The sequence below is a fragment of the Bidens hawaiensis genome, unplaced genomic scaffold (genome assembly GCF_021521415.1).
Source record: "Bidens hawaiensis isolate Kalapana, Puna unplaced genomic scaffold, B.hawaiensis_p1.1 tig00038705_1, whole genome shotgun sequence".
Lineage (NCBI taxonomy): Eukaryota > Viridiplantae > Streptophyta > Magnoliopsida > Asterales > Asteraceae > Bidens > Bidens hawaiensis.
Genome location: NW_027496815.1, coordinates 190095 through 212622, shown reverse-complemented (window position 1 = coordinate 212622; position 22528 = coordinate 190095). Strand labels below are relative to the sequence as shown.

Sequence of the window (22528 nt, the reverse complement as noted above, 5' to 3'; positions counted from 1 at the left end):
TATCTATAGAACAAAATCTTATTACCAACTCATCTAGCTACAAGCCCATGATTTTTGGTAACAATCATACCACTGAACATGATCCATTTTCCTAGCTTTTCCTCGGGATAAGAATTATTCCTATCTACAGAAGCTTGTGGTTGGTAGACCCACTGGACAACATCCAATCCTTTAGTTGTAAACAATCAGATTTTTTTTTAACGGCCAACAACTAAGAATTGCCTGGATACTTCGTATCGGTGACATGGCAAAAGGCCACCGCCTACCGCCCAACCCAGCCGTATGGAGCTTTTAAGAACCTTCAAGTTATCTTCCGTTCTGGGGAAAACCGACCCGCTCGAAGGCCCACTGGTGGTTAAACTCTGACGCCCTCAGGATCGAATGGGAGATCACAAAGATCTCAGTCTTCCTTTATTGAGCCACCCATTTCCCCATCAAAGTGTTGTAGGTCTTTATTAATAAACCCAAGCTTCCTACTACTACACCACATTGGAAAGGACCGTAAATAATCAGATTTAATGATAAAAATAAAATAAAAATTCTTTTATATGTCTATTGTTAAACTGAAAACTAAATATGTAACAAAAAGTTTGTTTGATGCTATTAAATTGTGTTTTGTAATAAAACTCAATTATATGTTAGCTATTATTACTTTTATGATGATATGCATAATAATATTTTTGTCCTCAATTATTATATTTCACTAGAAGAACACCAATCTAGTTAAAGCTAGAAACATAAGTGATATAAAGCTATTAGCTTTAAACTTTCAATTTTGGATAAAGAGGGACTAGGACTTGAATCTTTAAAGTGAAAGGCAAAAGTGAAGACTATGACTTAAATTTCTTATATTGGTTTCATTTGGTCAATGCTATAATAAAAGGATCTAATTACAATAGAGTAGATAAAATGATATCCAACTTGGTTCGTTATTCATATTCAAAGACATTTATTGAATACATGATATGCCATTAGATAAAAGTTGGACTTTGAAAGGTTACATACGTACATACCTTGAAACAGGTTTTCCCTTTGCTGACTCAGCAATTCTCGACGAGGAACAAGCTGCATTTGTTTGGCAATTCATATGCAGTGTTCCTATGTTGCTCTTAGAAGACTTCTTTCGGTGGATGAACACCTTTCTCTCCTCAGACGAAAGAGAAAACGTGCTGCAATGCATTAAACAAGTCGTACCCAAGGACTTACTTCTACAAAGGTAAAATGGTCATTTACTAACATTCACGCAAGCCATTCATCGTATAAAACAAAGTAGCCAGGCACTTAATGTACTGGTGTAATGTTTTGGCATCCATCTTGAAGGTTGTAATATCATGCATTCAAGCAACAGAGCAAACCATCACCGGGGAGTACGATAAATATGGCAAGGGATCTCTATTCCTCAACGACCGTGCTAACTTCCAGAAGATTCTAGAAGTATATAAATCCGAGGGTCATTCTAAAGAAGCAATGAAGCCAAGTCATGAATATCCTGTCAACACAACCGCTCAACATAACCTTTGGACAGTGCTCGTTTATGGCATACTGCATATCGTAAGGACCTTCTAGAAGCTGCTGAAGATCTATATTCAATTCAAGATTCAAGCAATCTTTCGGGCCTAGCTCCTGCAGTTGTTCAGCTAAAGTTTTTTGCGGATGTCATCATATACTACAGGTAAATAATTTACACATCTTTTCATTTGTTTAACTTTGTTAACTAATAATATAGGTTTTCAGCAATTCATTGGATAAACTCTTCTACTCGATGTGCATCGAATTGGCTGAAGATTGTCCCGCTCCTTCGTATCAACGGTTCTTAGATGACAGTCAAATTGAAGGCTTACAGTTGCTTCTGTACAGCAAGAGTGAAAATGACATGTCAGCAAGAAACTTCGTTGACAGTCTATGCGACAAACTAAAGTTATTCGTCAGAGGGATCCGTAAATACCTGACATTTGTAGAAACCGAGGTAACACTCTTCTTCAGTTCTTCACGCATTTTGACAAAGTTTTCATTTGTGTTGAAACATTTCACATGGTTTTGCATTTGGCAGGTTTTTCCGTTTATAGTTATGAACTGCAGCCATGAAATGCAGCTGTGGCTATTATACACCGGTCTTGAGATGATGCCACTTGGATTGCTAAAGTGCACGGTTACTTGGTTCTCAAGTCATTTAACAGAAGATGAATCAAAATCCATTATGCATAGTATAAGGCAAGGGGGCCATATGGTTAACAAATCATTATCTTCCCTTTTGTACGAATGGGCGCGCATCGGTTACTCAGGTAAAACATCGATTGCAAAATTCAGAGAAGAGTTACATGCAGCATTTGAGAACAGATCTTCATTTCTATCTGAACAAATCAAGAAACACGTCTGCATTTCCATACCTGCAGCTGAATAATTCGACATCGTATTCTAGCAGGATGAGTTTTTCATGTATTTTTTTCCTCAGAAACAGAAAATATCGACTCGTTTTTCAACATATGTTACTGAGAATAATAATACTGAAGGTTCATCCCGTTATCTAGAGTCGAAACCGGTGGATCATATTATTTTCTTCCACATAGCTCTCAAGAAGGATATGGAGTATCTTGTTTCTCTTTCTGCCAACCTGGCTGAAAACGTTGCTTTTATTCACCGAATTTTACCAGCGTTTCCATCTTTTACGGGTCTTACACAAAACACACAGCGATGCAGAAGACGCAGTTGCGTTTCCAGCTTTAGAAGCAAAGGAAATTATCCAAAACAGTAGTCATTCATTCTCCATTGATCATAAAATGGATATTGAATACTTCAACAGAATTGTATATATTCTGAGCCAGATTTCTGAACTGTATGCGGATAAATTGAATGGAGGAATGGCGATGTATCGTCAGCTATGTGTAAAGCTTCATGGAATGTGCAAATGCATGAATAAAATGTTGTCTGACCATATGAACCATGAAGAAGTTGAACTGTGGCCTTTGTTTAGAGAACATTTGTCTCTTAAGGAACAAGAAAAGATCATAGGATGCATGCTTGGAAGAACACGCGCCCAAACTTTACAAGAAATGATACCGTGGATAATGGCATCTTTGGCAGATGAAGAACAGAATGCACTCATGTTATTATGGCACAAAGTCACCAAGAACACTATGTTTGATCAGTGGTTAGGTGAATGGTGGGAGGGTATGAAGAGTTATGACACTCCCAAGGTTGACAAGTCAACCGTGGTCAACAAGCGTGTCACCTCAGTCAACTGCTGACATGTTGGAAATAATCTCAAAGTACTTGCCTCGTGATGAAATTTTATCAAAAAGCGATACGGTTAATCATAAAATGACGCACTGTGACACTTTTAGTGAAAATGATAAAGATATGCAAGTAAGCAAAGATCAAACCGATCATCATTGTAAAGCTTGCAGTGAGTTTGGCAAGTCAAACACAGAGAGATTAACTATCGATGGTCAAACCGACACAACTGAAAATTCTGTACTTGTGTTGACTCAAGAGGAACTCGAGGCTACAATTATAAGAGTCAACTCTGACGATACATTGGAGCCGAAGCAGAAATCAGTAATTATACAGAACCTGATGATGAGGTTGATATCAGTTTCATACTTTTCTTACTTTTTCGTTTGTACTAATTTGTGAATTCTGACTGAAGTTTTGTACCTTTTTTCTCAGCCGTTGGATCAATACACAGAAGAAATCTCATCCAGATGACAACGCTCTAGAAAATAATAATGATAATAATAATAATAAAATAATAATAATAATAATCAAGGTGTTTTTCCATCATATCGCGACTCGCACAAATTAGTGTTTGGATGTCAACACTACAAGAGGAACTGCAAGCTTGTTGCTTCATGTTGCAACAAACTCTTCACTTGCAGGCTTTGCCATGATGATGCAACTGATCACATAATGGATAGGTAACTTACACACACCAATATCTTTTCTCTCTATGAACATAAAAACAAAAATCATAATGAAACAATTTATAAAATTCTTACACACTAAATATGCAGGAAAGCCACAACAATGATGATGTGCATGAAATGCTTGATAATCCAACCCATTGGTCCAACATGCTCAACCGTTTCTTGTAACAATCTATCCATGGCCAAAATACTACTGTCCCATCTGCAAACTGTTTGATGACGAGAGGTGGTCATTTACTATATGATTATTAATATTAACTTTTTTATTAATTTTTATAGATTGTTTCAACAGGAAAATCTACCACTGCCCATACTGTAACCTGTGCAGAGTGGGAAAAGGTCTAGGGATTGACTATTTCCATTGCATGAATTGCAATGCTTGCATGTCAACGTCTCTATCGGTGCATACCTGCAGAGAGAAGTGTCTAGAAGATAACTGCCCGATTTGTCACGAGTACATCTTCACATCCAAGAATCCTGTGAAGGCTCTTCCATGCGGTCATATAATGCATTCCTCATGTTTTCAGGTATTCATATTCATATTATTATCATTGTGTTTTTCTTCTTTAATCACATATACCGACACTTTGATGCTTCTTTCAGGAATACACTTGCTCCAACTACACTTGCCCGATATGCTGCAAGTCATTAGGGGATATGCACGTATACTTCGGGATGTTGGATGCAATGTTAGCTGAAGAAAAAATTCATGATGAGTATTTGGGCAGGACACAGGTTATAATTTATAGCATTACGCACACTACAATATAAACTGCATATATATGGTTGACATGAGTTTCAAATATGTTTTCTTTTCAGGACATTTTAAGCAATGATTGTGAGAAGAAAGGAACTGCACCATACCACTGGATGTACCATAAATGCCCTCGATGTGGGTCCTACAACACCCGGCGTATCTGATCTGTCTTGGATATACTGTGAGTGTGGTGGTTTTGTTTGTATTCATACGTATACATCCTACGTTTTGTGTATACTTTTGTCTACACTTGTCTGAACATATATAACATGTCAGCTTTGTGTACTGTGTATTTTAGCCTGGCTTTCAATGGTTGCTTGGAATCTTTGGTATTGAAGAAGGATCAGATTTGTGATACAATTATGTATAAATGTTTGGTTTGTTTGAACTACAATAAGTTAGTTCCCTTGGAACTATAACATTGTGACTAGTGACTTCTTTGATTATGAACTATTGTTGTTGGCAAAAAGAATGACAAAAGATAATGGTAGTAATAATAATAATAATAAAAATGGATACAAGATAACCGGTTCCAGCATAGTAAAATAATCTATTACCAAAACTTGTCATTATTAGCAGCTTAATCAACCCTACAGCAAATGCATCCGTTCAACATACGATTGAACCAACCATCGGCTTAACGGCTCACCGCACCCAACAAAGCACCCGGTGTTCCCGTTCTCTGTGAAAAACGGGAACTGAAAGATATTAAGCAGATCGTGCACCGATTGTCAAACCAACGAGTGGTCCCTGTAACCCTACTCCATCGGCCCCACCCCGTCACAATATCAATCCTACTCGGACGAATTCCCGACTTCAACATCTCCCTACGAAACCATGCCAAAGTCCTTGATAACGCAGTCACTGCGGTCCCCTCTGACATCACATGAAGATTAATTAGCCAATAACACGAGCTCTTCTCACAAACCGCGTCTGGGTAAACGTTTTTCTGGGCCGCCACTTCCCAAACCGAGCCCGCTTCCTCCTTCAAACCGGATTTGTGTAAGAAATCGACAACCGCATCAATCAGCCCGCGTTTGCTCTCGCGGTCCTCACTATGCATAAGATCTAAAAAGTGGCCCGTGTGGTCTCGAACGTTTTGCCCGTCAGGTCCTGCTGATGGCATCGATTGTAAAAAAGTGTGTGCGGGTGGCCCATGACACCCATCAACTCACAACAAAACATCATGTTAAACGATGTTTGGGCCTCTGTACAACAACTGAGCAGCAATGTATAAGTCTGTAAAGAAGGGTTTAATCCTAAACTGTGCATACTCCGTACCAGATTATAAGCATCCGAAAGCCTATGTACCCGAAGAAAAGCACTCAGCAAAGAATTGCATGTCGGCACATTTGGAAGCAAACCCGCATTAAGCATGGCCCGATACCAAGCCCACGCCTTTTCAACATTCCCCGATTTACCCACAAATCCACAAGAAGACCGTAAACGGGCTCATCAGGGATCCAATTTTTCTGAGTCATCTCTTCAAAAACCGCCTCTGCTTCTTCAAGATACCCGCAATGACCTAAAACCTCCATAACTATACTGTACGTCACCTTATCGGGCTCGAAACCCGCATTTTGCATATCCCGATAAAGCTGTAATGCGATCGGGTAATTCCTTGCTTTCGCCTGTAAAGCAATCATGATATTATAAGTAACCAAATTCGGAACACAACCTTGGCCCACCATTTCATAAAACAGTTTCAAAGCTGCATCCAAGTGGCCCGCTTTCCCAAGACAGTTAATTATAACACTGAAAGTAAATGTATCGGGTGAAAGCCCGGCTTCTTGCATCCTCTGGTACAAACCCATCGCAACATCTAAATAACCCGCTTTAGCATGAATATCAATTAGCGTGCAATACGTGACCCGGTCAGGTTCAATACCTTCTTTCTGCATTTGATCAAAAACTTCAAGCGATTTGTTTAAAAAATTTGAGCGACCGTAGCTATGAATAAGACGATTATATGTAACCACATTTGGCGGGTACCCGTCCTGAACCATTTGATCAAGCAACTTGTTGATGGCCCCAAATTGTTTGGCCCGGCCCAATATTCCAACCATGGTCGTGTAAGTATGACCATCGTGTTTGAACCCAGGTTGCCTTTTTAACCAATAGAAAAAGCTAAGAGCTACTGAAGGATCTTGAAGCTGTTTTAGTACTTGATTCGCTTGATACGCATCTAACAAACAGTTAAGATTCCATAACGCCTCTTCGGCTGCTGGGCCCCACTTTAGCTGTCGTAGAATCTGGGAAACACTCTCCACCTTATGGACCGAGCTTGAAAATTGCCGGCCCGTTTGAGGTACGGGCTTTGTTGGTATCCCCCGGGTTTCCCCTACTGTAATCATTTCAGCTGCACGAAACTCGGGACCGCGTTGACCAACCATGAAGTTGTTTACAGAATCTTTCGACTTGCTTGGTACAGATTTGACCGAGTGCTGATTTTGACTTTTACCAAAGGCATATTTTTCAGCTTTGCTTTTACTGATATTTGTATTGATTTTGGAATTCGGTTTTGGTGTTGGACCAGAAGCTTGCGGGTCACCTTTTTTGTAGGGTTTCACGTTTGATGAGTTGGCGTTGTTGTTGGCTGAAGATGTTGACTCAAATTCAGCTTTTTTGTAGGCTTTCACGGTTGACGAACGGGCCTTCTCGACCACATAGTTTTGACACGAGTCAACGGTAGCACTCCCTTCAGTCATTGGAATCTTGTAGCTGACCACATCATTTAAAAAGTTGACTGCTGCAATCCCGGCTCTTACAAAATGACCAGTTGTAATACCAGACGGATGCATCTGGTCGGTTTCATCAGCATAACTTACAATCTGGTTTTGCCAATAATACTGATTTTGACTGATGGGAAGTTGACCGGTCAACTATATTGGACTCGGGTTTACTAGAGCGCAATACAGCAGCAGAAGGTTTTGGCACCAACGTGGGCCCCTTTTGTGGGTTTCGAGCCGCATTTGTTGTGGTAATTTGCCTCTTAGTCGTGCAGGTTTCATCTTCTGAACAAGTGCATGATGAGCTCCCATCTGCACTACATCTCGACCCATTGAGGAAAAATGACCTAGCTGACTGGGACAGAGCACCTAGCTGCTTTGTACGCAACATGGCCTGTAAAAGGTGTACCAAAAATGAACTTTTAAGTTAAAAGTTACAATCTTGATCAAACTAGATAGCCAGTTGATATCAACAAATCCATTAAACCATGTGTCTGTGCATATCACTATAACATTAAGGTGACTTTGACAACGATTTGTGTCTGCAACATAGCAATAATTAGATAATATGTGATGAAATGCTATCTAGTATGTCTCGGCACTTGATTCTTGAAAAATAAACCCCATTTATATATAAAAAAAAGTTTTACCAAAAAAGAAACATTTTTTAAGCTAAAGTTACAATCTTGATCAGAAATGATTGTTTTATGAGGTCAACAAATCTATTAAACCATGTGCCCGTACATATCTCTATAACACAAAGGTGATTTTGACAACAATTTGTGCCTGTGACGTACTATTTTCAAGAATATGTGATGAAATGCAATCTAACATGTCTCAGCTCTTGATTCTTAAAAGATCAATCCCATTAATCAAAAAATGGTTTAAAAAAATAAACTTTTTAAGATGAAGTTATAATCTTGATCAAAAAAGTTTGTTTAATGGCATCAACAAATACATTAAACCATGCCTTCGTACATATCTCTATAACGTAAAGGTCATTTTGACAAAAACTAGAGCCTACAAGATAAGAACTTCTTCAAGAATATTTGATGAAATGCAATCCAATAACTCCATTTATTAAAAAAAAAGGATTTACCAAAAAAAAAACTTTTTTTAAGCTAAAGTTATAATCTTGATAAAAAAATATTTGTTTTATGAGGTCAACAAATCCATTAAACCATGTGTCTGTAGATATCTACAGCAAAAAGATAATTTTCTTAACAACTTGTCTGTGACATCATAATAATAATTTCAAGAATATGTGATGAAATGCAATCTAATATGTGATGAAGTTCAGCTCCATTTATATTAAAAAAAAAACTTTGCTCAAGCTAAAGTATAATCTTGATAAAAAAAAAGATTGCTTAATGACAATATGACATCAACAATTCAATTAAACCATGGGTCAGTAAACATCTCTACAACATAAAGGTAATAATTTTCTCAACAATTTGTGTCTGTGACCAGTGGCGGACCCAGGATTTTTTGCCAATGGGGTCCCATATTTTCGATGTTCAAATTTTTCGGGTCGGTCGTTGTTCAGGTCGGGTCGAGGCGAAGAACATAATAAAAAACAATATCATAATAAAACTTTCTTTTCAATCATCACTACCTGAACGGGTCAAAATGGGTCGGGTTGACACATAAACACTTTGTTTTCCCTTTCTTAAACATTTTTGAGATAGAACCTAGATCCACCCTTTCATAAGCATGTGTTGAAAACCATCAACTTAAACTAGTGAAAAATAAAACTGATATTTTAAAGTGTTTGAATGTTTTTAAAGAAAACCATGCATAAAGTTGAAAACAATGATATGTATTTTAGTTAGAGGTGTTTGAATGTTTCCAAAGTTATCATTGCAACATTAGCAATCAAATGATTGATTAACACTAAAAACCAAAAACTGAGCCTTTTAAGACTTGAACCCATGACCTTTCAAAGATAAAACAAGGGACTTTCCACCAGACCACATCAACATTAATAGTATGGGTTCCAAGTATTAAATCTTACGGGGTCCTCAAAAAATTTAATATACCGCTTCTAATAAATTTTTAAAAAACATTGGTGTCCAGGGACCCCGATCCACACTATGTGGGTCCGCCCCTGTCTGTGACACCATAATAACAATTCCAAGAACATGTCATGAAATGCAATCTAATATGTTTCACCTCTCAATTCTTGAAACCCAAAAAGACCTAATTTTTAACCAAAAACTCCATCCAAAACTCAAATTTCTAACTTTCAAGATCCAAACAACACAAACCCTAATCAAGATCACAAGGTTTGACCAACAAGTCAACATTACAAATGAGAGCAAGAATCAAGAAACCCACATGGCAAATTCAAAGATTGATGGAATTAAAGGTGAAAGATTAACAATTAGGTGATTACCTGAGATGGGTCTGAAGAAATATGAAGAAAGAAAGAGAGGTGGCGGCTACTTGTCCATAACGGTGGAGTTTAATATTATGTTTATGTTTGCAGGCCAATTGTGAATCAAGGGGTTTTAAGTGAAAGAGATTTTTTTATTTTATTATTATTATTAATTATTAATATTAATGGTGAGTGTGTAAAGTAAACCCTACGTAGCAAATTTTTTTCTGCTCATTTTGATGTCCACGTGTTCCCTCCTTCACGGGTTTAATCTCAATAGATTTTTCTTTTTTTTTTATTTTTGAAACCGACCAACTAAGTAACGCCGGATACACCGTACGCGGTCTCCAATGGCTAAAGGTAGCCCGAGCCGGTCACGAGTCATGACGGACGGAGCCCCTAGCGGTCCACCTATTGAGAGATTCCCCGGATAAAACCCGACCCCCACGCCCGTCAAACGACACGACAGCGAGGAGCCGGTAAAACCAGGTAAGATCAGGAATCGAACTCTGGCAAGTCAAAATCATCCCTCATAGATACTATGCTTTTTAGCAGACCCTTAAGTTATTTTTTTGTACATTTTTTTTTTTTGAATAAGTTGATTAGATTAAATTCAACCAAGTTTTTAGTTTCTTCTGTTAAAAGTCATATTTTTTTCATGATAACATGCTAACCTAGTGAAATGGTAAATACACAAGATTTGACACCAATAAAAAAAAGTTTAGTAAGTTTATATATTTATAAATAGATATAGATAATTATTCTAAAAATAAATTCTTAAAGAGATGAAAGTCTAGCAAATCTTGTCTGATTTGGTTATCACATGTCAATTTGGGTTTGTCTATTTGTCTTCTCCACTTCGCTATAAGGGTTTTCACAACTAGAGTTGTCATTTATCTTGTCTTCAAATACTCAAACTATCTCTGCCTCCCTCCTTGTCTTATTTGATATACATCACATGACCCCCAATTCCTCCCGAAAACCTTTAATTTTTATTCTGTTTAATATTGTGTACCCATGCATCTATCTTAGCATCGTTATCTTTGCTACCTCTAGCTTTAACAAACCTATTTTCTTAATGGCTCAGCAATCAATCTGTATAACCTAGTAAGTCAAATTATAACCATACAAAGTTATATTGATGTGTGGATTTACTCCATTAAGTATTATTTTGATAATAAAATCAATTTTCGATTAACGTTACAATTGAGTTGTGCAATGCTATTAAAATCCAAACATGTCACATCATTCAAAACACTTATTTTCATAAAATAATCGATAAAAATATAAAGTTAAGAGTTTGGACCATATGCGAACAATATATCAAACTTGGTTTTTATGAACCATCGCTTACCGAATGGCGAAATCGCTCTTTAACTCTTGCTTTGTTTTTTCTTTTCTTTTCTTTTGTTTTTTTTTTTTACTTTTCTTCTAAACGTTAAACAAACATATTTGAATAATTTGTTTTAATCAATTTGCGTATTTACCTTTTAAAGTAGAGGTGTTGAGTTCATTTCAGAAATGTTTATTAGTGTGAGAAGTGCGAGAAGATATTCTAACCAATCATAAGTTTCCTTTTTAATTTCGAATTATTTAATCGTGGAAGTATATTAGTAAAAAGTTTAGGAGTTTCTTTTGATAATTAATACTAATTAATGATAAGTTACAAATAATTATAGATTTATTTTTATTTTTTAATTTGATTTAATCTTCAAACAATTTATAAAACAAACCATCCTATACAAACAAAACTTGTTCATGATATCACATACAATTAATAGTATTAACCTAAACTTGTAAAAGTTCAAAATGTAGGAACACATCAAGTTTTTTTTATAATTTTAATTATTTTATAATCTATCTTATCTTTTATGTCTAGGCAAATACGAGTTATGTGTAGATGAATATTATTTATATGTATGTGAAAATAAAATGAACCAGCAAGCTGTGTAGGTAAATACGATATATATGTAGGTAAATATTTTTTATGTGTTGGTGAATAATAAAAGAAACAAAATTAGTGTAGGAGAAAATAAGTTATGTTGGTAAACACGAGTTACATTTTGATAAAAATAAAAATAACTAACAATTTATATAATTGAATATGAGTTATGTGTAGATTATTATGTCACTTGCGTACGTGATCAAGTTATACATTTTTGTATGTAGGTAAAAGATAATTCCATAAATCTTATAAAACCGTTAATGTAAAAAAAAAATTCTCTTGATTTTTCATTAAAACTATCCTAGATGATGTTTTATGTAAAAGCTAATTTATCTTTTCCAAAATTTGTAACTTTCTATAATAATTAATGTGGAGAATATATTATGAGTAATTAGGGGAATTAATGCTTTGAACAAATCGGAGATAATCAACGGTTGAGATCGACTTCTCGCTATAATATCACTTCTCGCATGAACCATCCCCGTAGAGAACTTAAACAAAAACCAATTTGTCATTCGGTAGTTTCCTGACTTTCTTTATGGGAGTTGTGAGTTGGAGTTTCGTCTGTATTTTGTTCCAAGATAAACCATGGGTTTTCCTATTTGTGGGTTTCCTCATGGGTGGATGGGTTGGATCGTAACATTATATTCTTTTTAGGTGAAAAAGTAATCTATTTGTCAAGATTGTAACACCCCGACCGATGGCGGATTATACATCGGGGCGCCACGTATTGTTTCATTACTCGTGACACTATTTGGGTGTCAATATTTAATAAATACATTTTCATTGCGCACGCGCAGAACACAAATCGTAAAGTAACATAAATCACATATCATAACTCAAAATATTCAAATAACATAATTTGTCTTGTTACATTTTAATCTAGGTCCAAAGAAAAAGAAAACATCCTACGTGTCCTTGAGATCCCAAAAGCAGCTACAGCAAACCTGAACATGTGTTAAAATAAAACGTCAACACTTGCGTGTCGGTGAGAAATCAAGTTTAATAGATATAAATAGATAACAACAAACACTGCGCGCAACATGTGCTTAACTGGGGTTTAACATAGGGTGTAATCAGATTGTGATCAAGCCTAAATAGATCATAGCTCATAGTTCAATCCGTGCTCCCAATCGAGCAAAAAAACGAATAATCATACGTGCATGTGTAAACAAAACAAGAAAACCGTAAACGATAGGTCTCCCGTGTTCATCTAATGGATCCATGAAAACTTCGGAATAGGCCGAACAAAGCGGTTAATGATTCACACATACAAATAAACAGCCAAGTAAACGTCCATAACACATGGGGTTTTGCGCACATAAATTTCATAAACAAGTTTAAGACTCAAGTTGTACGAACACATGAACATCCCAAAACGTTAAAAATAAAAGGGGATTAAGTACGAGATTACTCACCTGAAAACGGTGCGTTGAAAGATAATGCAAGAATCCAATTTTTAAACAAGCACAAGTTAACCTATAAATAAGAGGTTATTGGTTTAACGATTGGTTTTTATGTCTTGAATATATGCAGTAAGTATCGATTTTTGTTAGTTAAACAAATTAAAACAAAATATATATATATTTACCGAGATTCTGGGTAGAACAGAAGAGAAGACGGAGGCAAAGAGAGGAGGGCGATGCTGGGGAACGACGGCAGAAAGCAAAGGGAGAAAGATTTGAGGAGTGTTTAAGTGTAGTGTGTGTAGTGTTAAGAAATTAGCTTTATTTATAGGGAAAACCCAAGGGAACACAATCCCTTGAAAAGGGGAAAAGATCATATCAAATCAAGCAAAAGATATTAAAAAGCACAAGAAAACAACAGCAAAAGATATTAAAAGATATGCCGGCAGCTGCAGGGGATGGGGAAAAGCTGACAGGTTACAAATCAAAGCATGGGAGGTGTCAGATAAAGCACTGTTCAAGACATGCAAAAGAAGATTTCAAAAGATTATGTCAGTCACTTTTTCTGTCAACCAATAGGATTGGTGCGCATGCTGCGCCGAAAGTGGCTTTTCGGACAGATGTCGGAACTGACGTACAGTGCTCTTACAAAAGATAAGATATTTCAAAAACATACAGGCTGACTTAAACAGAAGAAAAGACTTAAGGTCTAGCGCGAGAAGACTCGAGCGCGCGCGAGGGCGGAGGCAGACAGAGAACAATTCTTAGCGCGTCGCGGGAAGAACTACAATCCTTAGCGCTTCGCGGGAAGAACTACAATCCTTAGCGCGTCGCGGGAAGAACTACAATTCTTAGCGCGCCGCGGGAAGAACTATAATCCTTAGCGCGCCGCGGGAAGAACTACCATTCTTAGCGCGCTGTGGGAACAGTTCGCCTCGCGTATCGCAGGAACAGTCGGTCTTCGCGCAGGCTTCCTTGTAAGGAGTCTGGCGCGTGGAGCTGCGCAGACATCCTTAGGAGGGAAGAACCAAAGGACAAGCAAAGAGTTAAGAGGAAAAAGGGTTTCAAGGCTTAAGGGTTAAGCGGAGGGGCGGGACGGCGACAAGAGAGAAGAAGAGGCGGGACGGCGACAAGAGAGGAAAAGGGGCGGGACGGCGGAAAGGAATTATTATTATTATTATTATTAGTAATAAATATATATATATATTATTTAAATGTTAAATTTACAAAGATTAATAATAAAATTTTAAATCATAAAGAGAATAGGATTCGAAAACGGGTACCAGGGTCGGGTCGGATTTGGGCAGATGTCACAGTCTCCCCTACTTTAAGAAATTTCGTCCCGAAATTTATCTCGAAGTAGGATGCGCAGAGAAAAGGTGCGGGTACTTGATCTTCATTTGATCTTCCCTTTCCCAAGTGAACTCGGCTCCGCGTTTGGACTGCCAACGAACTTTGACAATAGGGATGCGACTGCGCTTGGTTTGCTTTACTTCGCGATCCATAATCTCAACAGGCTTCTCAACGAAATGCATAGACTCATCAACTTGAACTTCATCAAGTGGTATGTGGAGGTTCTTGTCAGCTAAACATTTCTTGAGATTGGATACATGGAAAGTTGGATGCACATTGCTGAGCGCGGGCGGTAGGTCCAGTTTGTAGGCAACTTTTCCCACCTTCGCAAGAATCTTGAATGGACCAACATAACGAGGTGCAAGCTTACCTTTCTTCCCAAAGCGGACAACACCCTTCTAGGGCGACACTTTGAGGAGAACAAGATCACCAACTAGAAATTCGAGAGGCTTCCGCCTGCGATCTGCGTAACTCTTCTGTCGGCTTCTGGCAGTCAGCAGATGATCACGGATCTTGGCGATTTTATCGGTTGTCTCTTGAACTAGTTCGGGTCCTGTGATTTGAGCTTCACCCACTTCGTTCCAACAAATTGGTGAGCGGCACTTTCGACCGTAAAGTGATTCAAATGGGGCCATACCGATGCTGGAATGATAGCTGTTATTATAAGAGAACTTGATCAGAGGTAGGTGCGAATCCCAATTACCTCCAAAATCAAGAACACAAGATCGAAGCATATCCTCAAGGGTTTGGATGGTTCGCTCAGACTGTCCGTCAGTCTGAGGATGATATGCAGTACTCATGTCCAAACGAGTTCCTAACGAAGATTGGAGAGATTTCCAAAAACGAGATATAAAACGGCCATCGCGATCGGATATGATGCTCAAGGGAGTACCATGACGGCAGACAATTTCTTTAACATATAGATGCGCAAGTTGTTCAACACGGTAGGTTTCACGAATGGGCAGAAAGTGGGCAGACTTGGTCAATCGATCCACTATTACCCAAATGCTATCATGTTTGCTTGCGGTCAAGGGTAACTTGGTGATAAAGTCCATTGCTATACTTTCCCATTTCCACGTAGGAATTTCTGGTTGTTCGAGCAAACCAGATGGGCGTTGATGTTCAGCTTTTACCTTAGAACAAGTTAGGCATTTAGCTACGAACACAGCAATATCCTTTTTCATACCGGGCCACCAATAAGAAAGGCGCAAATCTTTGTACATTTTGTCAGCACCAGGATGAACGGAATACCGAGATTTGTGCGCTTCACTCAGTATGACAGAGCGAAGATTCTCATCATTGGGGATCCAGATGCGATTGAGATAACAGAGAATTCCATTCAGGTTAGAGACTAGATGCGCTTCTGCACCACACGCTAACTCGGCGCGTAGGTTGCCTTTGCTGATCGATGCGCGCTGCGCGTCGCGAATGCGCGATTCAAGATCGTTTTGGATCGGCGCGAAATGAAGCTGCGTGCGCGGCAAGATACAGTTGAGTTGACTGGGTTTGCGGCTGAGCGCATCGGCTACTACATTAGCCTTTCCAGGGTGATATCGGATCTCACAATAGTAATCGCTGATGAGTTCGTTCCATCGGCGTTGTCTCATGTTAAGTTCCTTTTGATCAAAAATGTGCTGAAGGCTTTTATGGTCTGTGTAAATGATACACTTAGTCCCATAAAGGTAGTGTCTCCAGATTTTTAAGGCAAATACAACTGCACCAAGTTCGAGGTTGTGAGTCGTATAATTCTTTTCATGAATTTTGAGTTGCCTAGACGCGTAAGCGATAACCTTGCCTCGTTGCATATGTACACAACCGAGACCTTGGTTGGAGGCATCGCAATAAACGACAAAGTCGTCAGTACCCTCAGGTAACGCTAGAACAGGAGCTTCGCACAACAATTGCTTGAGCGCTTGGAAGGCTTCTTCTTGCTTCGAGCCCCAAATATACGGTTTGCCTTTGTGCGTTAATGCTGTTAAAGGCAAGGCGATTTTTGAGAAGTTCGAAATGAATCGCCGGTAGTAACCAGCTAAGCCCAAAAAGGAACGGATTTCGGTAGGAGTGGACGGTGTAATCCAGTTCTTGATTGCTTCAATTTTGGATGGGTCGACATGAATACCCATCTTGTTTACAACATGACCAAGAAACTGTACTTCATCCGACCAAAACTCACACTTGGAGAGTTTGGCATAGAGTTGTTCGGTTCGAAGCTTTTGCAACACCAACAGAAGATGTTGTTCATGCTCGGCCTTGGTTTTGGAATACACCAGAACGTCATCGATAAACACGATCACGAATTGGTCCAAGAAAGATCTACACACCCGGTTCATTAGATCCATGAAGACATCGGGTGCGTTGGTTAAACCGAAGGGCATGACCAAGAATTCAAAATGACCGTAGCGGGTTCGAAAAGCAGTCTTGGGAATATCCTCTTCGCGGATACGCAACTGGTGATAGCCAGAACGGAGATCGATTTTGGAGAAACAAGAGGCACCTTGGAGTTGGTCAAAGAGGTCGTCAATACGCGGTAAGGGATACCGGTTCTTAATGGTGAGCTTGTTTAGCTCGCGGTAATCGATACACATGCGAAACGAACCGTCTTTCTTTTTAACGAACAACACCGGAGCACCCCACGGCGAAGAGCTAGGGCGAATGAATCCTTTATCGGTCAACTCTTGAAGTTGACTTGCCAATTCTTGCATTTCAGCGGGTGCAAGTCGATAAGGAGATTTGGCTACAGGGGATGCACCAGGGACAAGATCAACACGAAACTCGACTTCCCGAGCGGGAGGTAAACCAGAAAGATCATCGGGGAAGACTTCAGGAAAGTCACGCACGATGGGAATTTCAGAAAGTTTCTTCTTTCCTTCATCGGGTTTGACCACATGAGCTAAGAACGCTACACATTTCTTCCGCAAAAGTCTTCGGGCTTCAGTGCATGACATAAGTTTAAGACCGTTAGATGGTTTCTCGCCGTAGATATGAAGATCTTGACCATTTTTCCGAGGAATGCGAATCAACTTCTTGGCGCAGATTACTTCGGCGCGATTTTGCGAGAGCCAGTCCATTCTAATAATCACATCAAAACTTCCAAGAGGCATGGGAATGAGGTCGATTAGAAAATCGTGTTCATTAAGGTTAAGCATGCAATCTTTGATCACGGAGTTTATTAAAATAGTTTCGCCATTAGCCAATTCAACTGAAAAGTTTTCGTTTAAGTTCTTTCGCGGTCGCGCAAGTTTTTGTTCAAATGCGCGAGAAATAAAACTTCTATCGGCGCCAGTATCAAAAAGTATAGATGCATATTGTCCGTTAAGTAAAAATGTACCATTAACCACGTCATTATTCGCTTGCGCTTGGTGCGCGGTTATATTAAAAGCTCGTCCGCGCGTCACTTGGTTTGAAATTTGGTTAACCGGATTAGCTTGCGTAATTTGCACTTGCAGTCTCGGGCACGCGTTCCGGAAATGACTGGGGTCACCGCAGTTATAGCACGACCTGGGTCGTGGATTAGGGTATGTTGGTTGTGGGTTTAGCGGGTAAGTTGGTGGTGTTTGCGCGATTGGGTTGGCGGGAAGGACTCTACAGTTCTCAGCAGTGTGGCCAGTACGGCCACATCGGTTACATTGTCGACACGGGACTTGAGTTGGATGGTGAAGTCTACAGGTTGGGCAAAAGGGTTGGTTTCCTGTGTAGGGTTTCTTAGTTGACGGGGTAGGGAGTGCGGGATTGGTTAAGGCATAGTTATGGACTACAGGGGGTGTTGGGTAAGTTGACAGTGGGTTAGGAGCGTGTACTAGAGGTTGGTAGGCGGGTTGCTGGACAACGAGCGGGTTGGTAAGCGCGTAGGTTTGATGATTGGGTCTGCGCCTACGCTTGAGGTTGTTACGGTTTGAGGGTTCTGGCTTGGTTTCTGTTGGTTCTGGGACAGTCTTGGTGAGTTTGGTTTTCTCGGCTCCCCGCAGGAACAGGGTTCCTGCCCTGACATGGTTGTCGCTGAGCACAGCGGCCAACTCGATGGCGTCAGAGAGGGTTGCTGGGTTCCTGGCCCATACAGAATCTTGAATTTCCATGGGGAGACCCCCAAGAAACTTCTCGATGGCTCGGCGGGAAGGGGTAACTAGGTGTGGGACCAGCAAACTTAGTTCGTGGAAGCGCGTAGCGTACTCGCGCGCTTCGCCACTGTACTGCTTCAAGTTCCAAAATTCCTCCTCAAGGCGCTTTATTTCGTTGGGAGGGCAGAATTCTCTAGTCAAAAGTTCCTTGAATTCCTCCCAGAGCATGCTAGAAGCACCCTCTGCGCCACGCGCATGAGCTACTCCATTCCACCATGTAAGCGCCCTTGATTCCAGGACACTTGAGGCGTATAAGGTTCGTCGGTCTGGAGGGCATTGGGTATGGAGGAAGGTGTTCTCAATTTTCTCGAGCCATTGGAGCATTACGGTGGCTCCTTCAAGCCCGGTGAATTTCGGAGGGTTACCCGCATTAAAGGATTTAATATTGTATCCGGAGGGGTTGGTATTATTTTGGTTTAAGGCTTGGGCTATTGCGGCGGCCATTTCCTGGGAACGTTGCTGCCTACGTCTGCGCGCGGCTTCTCTCCTCTGATAACGAGCTGATAGCGGAGGCATTCTATAAAAGTTTTAATTTTTGTTAATATCTTGGTATGGGAAATCGTTTTAGCGCAAAGTATATCGTCGTAAGGCTTGTTTCACGGAGTTAAATGCTATCAAATTTTGAAGTAAGATATGAATTTAAATGCAAACTTAATACAGGTAATGAATTCGAATTGAAAATCGACAATTCATGCATCACCATGACTTTCCGAATTCTCAATTTAAAATATCGAGTAAATGAATATTGGAGATTGACAATTCATGTATCACCATGACTTTTCAAATCTTCAATTTAAAATATCGAGTAAATGAATATTGGAGATTGACAATTCATGTATCACCATGACTTTTCAAATCTTCAATTTAAAACATAAAGTTAATGGGGATTGAAAATCAACTATTCATGCATCACCATGACTTTTCGGATTCTCAATGCTAAATCCCAACAACAAACGAATATGTAAGTAAAGAAATAAATTGAAATTTAACAATAAAAATCGAAAGATCGCGGATAAAATACGAAATCATGTGCTGCGGATGCGCAAGCATATTTTATAAATATCGAGTAAATAACAATTAGCGCGCAAACATGAGATATTTCTCATGCGCGAGAAGGGACTCTTAGGTATTCTAGGTCGTTACGTCTAACCACCTATCCTAAAGTCACGGAGCTCTGATACCAATCTGTAACACCCCGACCGATGGCGGATTATACATCGGGGCGCCACGTATTGTTTCATTACTCGTGACACTATTTGGGTGTCAATATTTAATAAATACATTTTCATTGCGCACGCGCAGAACACAAATCGTAAAGTAACATAAATCACATATCATAACTCAAAATATTCAAATAACATAATTTGTCTTGTTACATTTTAATCTAGGTCCAAAGAAAAAGAAAACATCCTACGTGTCCTTGAGATCCCAAAAGCAGCTACAGCAAACCTGAACATGTGTTAAAATAAAACGTCAACACTTGCGTGTCGGTGAGAAATCAAGTTTAATAGATATAAATAGATAACAACAAACACTGCGCGCAACATGTGCTTAACTGGGGTTTAACATAGGGTGTAATCAGATTGTGATCAAGCCTAAATAGATCATAGCTCATAGTTCAATCCGTGCTCCCAATCGAGTACAAAAACGAATAATCATACGTGCATGTGTAAACAAAACAAGAAAACCGTAAACGATAGGTCTCCCGTGTTCATCTAATGGATCCATGAAAACTTCGGAATAGGCCGAACAAAGCGGTTAATGATTCACACATACAAATAAACAGCCAAGTAAACGTCCATAACACATGGGGTTTTGCGCACATAAATTTCATAAACAAGTTTAAGACTCAAGTTGTACGAACACATGAACATCCCAAAACGTTAAAAATAAAAGGGGATTAAGTACGAGATTACTCACCTGAAAACGGTGCGTTGAAAGATAATGCAAGAATCCAATTTTTAAACAAGCACAAGTTAACCTATAAATAAGAGGTTATTGGTTTAACGATTGGTTTTTATGTCTTGAATATATGCAGTAAGTATCGATTTTTGTTAGTTAAACAAATTAAAACAAAATATATATATATTTACCGAGATTCTGGGTAGAACAGAAGAGAAGACGGAGGCAAAGAGAGGAGGGCGATGCTGGGGAACGACGGCAGAAAGCAAAGGGAGAAAGATTTGAGGAGTGTTTAAGTGTAGTGTGTGTAGTGTTAAGAAATTAGCTTTATTTATAGGGAAAACCCAAGGGAACACAATCCCTTGAAAAGGGGAAAAGATCATATCAAATCAAGCAAAAGATATTAAAAAGCACAAGAAAACAACAGCAAAAGATATTAAAAGATATGCCGGCAGCTGCAGGGGATGGGGAAAAGCTGACAGGTTACAAATCAAAGCATGGGAGGTGTCAGATAAAGCACTGTTCAAGACATGCAAAAGAAGATTTCAAAAGATTATGTCAGTCACTTTTTCTGTCAACCAATAGGATTGGTGCGCATGCTGCGCCGAAAGTGGCTTTTCGGACAGATGTCGGAACTGACGTACAGTGCTCTTACAAAAGATAAGATATTTCAAAAACATACAGGCTGACTTAAACAGAAGAAAAGACTTAAGGTCTAGCGCGAGAAGACTCGAGCGCGCGCGAGGGCGGAGGCAGACAGAGAACAATTCTTAGCGCGTCGCGGGAAGAACTACAATCCTTAGCGCTTCGCGGGAAGAACTACAATCTTTAGCGCGTCGCGGGAAGAACTACAATTCTTAGCGCGCCGCGGGAAGAACTATAATCCTTAGCGCGCCGCGGGAAGAACTACCATTCTTAGCGCGCTGTGGGAACAGTTCGCCTCGCGTATCGCAGGAACAGTCGGTCTTCGCGCAGGCTTCCTTGTAAGGAGTCTGGCGCGTGGAGCTGCGCAGACATCCTTAGGCGGGAAGAACCAAAGGACAAGCAAAGAGTTAAGAGGAAAAAGGGTTTCAAGGCTTAAGGGTTAAGCGGAGGGGCGGGACGGCAACAAGAGAGAAGAAGAGGCGGGACGGCGACAAGAGAGGAAAAGGGGCGGGACGGCGGAAAGGAATTATTATTATTATTATTATTAGTAATAAATATATATATATATTATTTAAATGTTAAATTTACAAAGATTAATAATAAAATTTTAAATCATAAAGAGAATAGGATTCGAAAACGGGTACCAGGGTCGGGTCGGATTTGGGCAGATGTCACAAAGATGATCCCGGGTATTCAGGTATTTGTTGTTAAAAAAAAAGAAAGAATTTATTTCTTAATTCTATATCAAATTTAAATAATTCATTTTATTCAAAATCGAAGTTTTTTTAGATTTTTTTTAAACAGCTATGTACACCCTACTATTTCTATTCCTACTCATAAACAACTCCAAAAAAAATGTATTCTCATGTCAAGTTATAAATTATGGTCTTCACTACTAAACACAGGAGCCTTTACCATCTACACCTAGCCAAGATTAAAATAGCAAGTTTTTTTAGTTATTTATATGGGTGAGTTACGACCTAAAAAAGATTTAATACATGCCCATATGCTTCAATACATCATGAATGATGATTGTATGTGATAATATTAAAGTAATAAGCAATTAAGCATAAATTGACTTGCGAAACAAGTTGCTTCAATATTTTTTAAAGTCCAATATATCGTTCATTGAATAAGTTTTAAATTTGAATCTTTTGGATATACTATTAATATTCAAAGATTCATATTGCTGAACACAATATAAATACTAGGCAAATTAAACAAATATTCAATATATCATTTTATTTTATTTATCGAGATACGCTTTGCACTTTTTCTCAAATTATATTGACATGTTTGCCGTTTTATTATTATAATATATAAACTTTTTTCCTATTTAAGCAAGAATAAATATTATAACTTTTTTGAATAAATAT

The 22528-nt window shown here is 38.9% G+C and overlaps 2 pseudogenes across 1 annotated transcript; one reads left to right on the top strand and one right to left on the bottom strand.

Moving 5' to 3' along the window:
- Window positions 1-1284: 1284 nt before the first annotated feature.
- Window positions 1285-4905, top strand: LOC143590644 (zinc finger protein BRUTUS-like At1g18910; annotated as a pseudogene). The gene is made up of 8 exons (XR_013145507.1): window positions 1285-1672; window positions 1735-1966; window positions 2051-3581; window positions 3667-3914; window positions 4011-4149; window positions 4216-4450; window positions 4527-4658; window positions 4743-4905. The product of XR_013145507.1 is annotated as a zinc finger protein BRUTUS-like At1g18910 (transcript).
- Window positions 4906-5262: 357 nt separating this feature from the next.
- Window positions 5263-7800, bottom strand: LOC143590642 (pentatricopeptide repeat-containing protein At1g74750 pseudogene; annotated as a pseudogene).
- Window positions 7801-22528: the final 14728 nt, after the last annotated feature.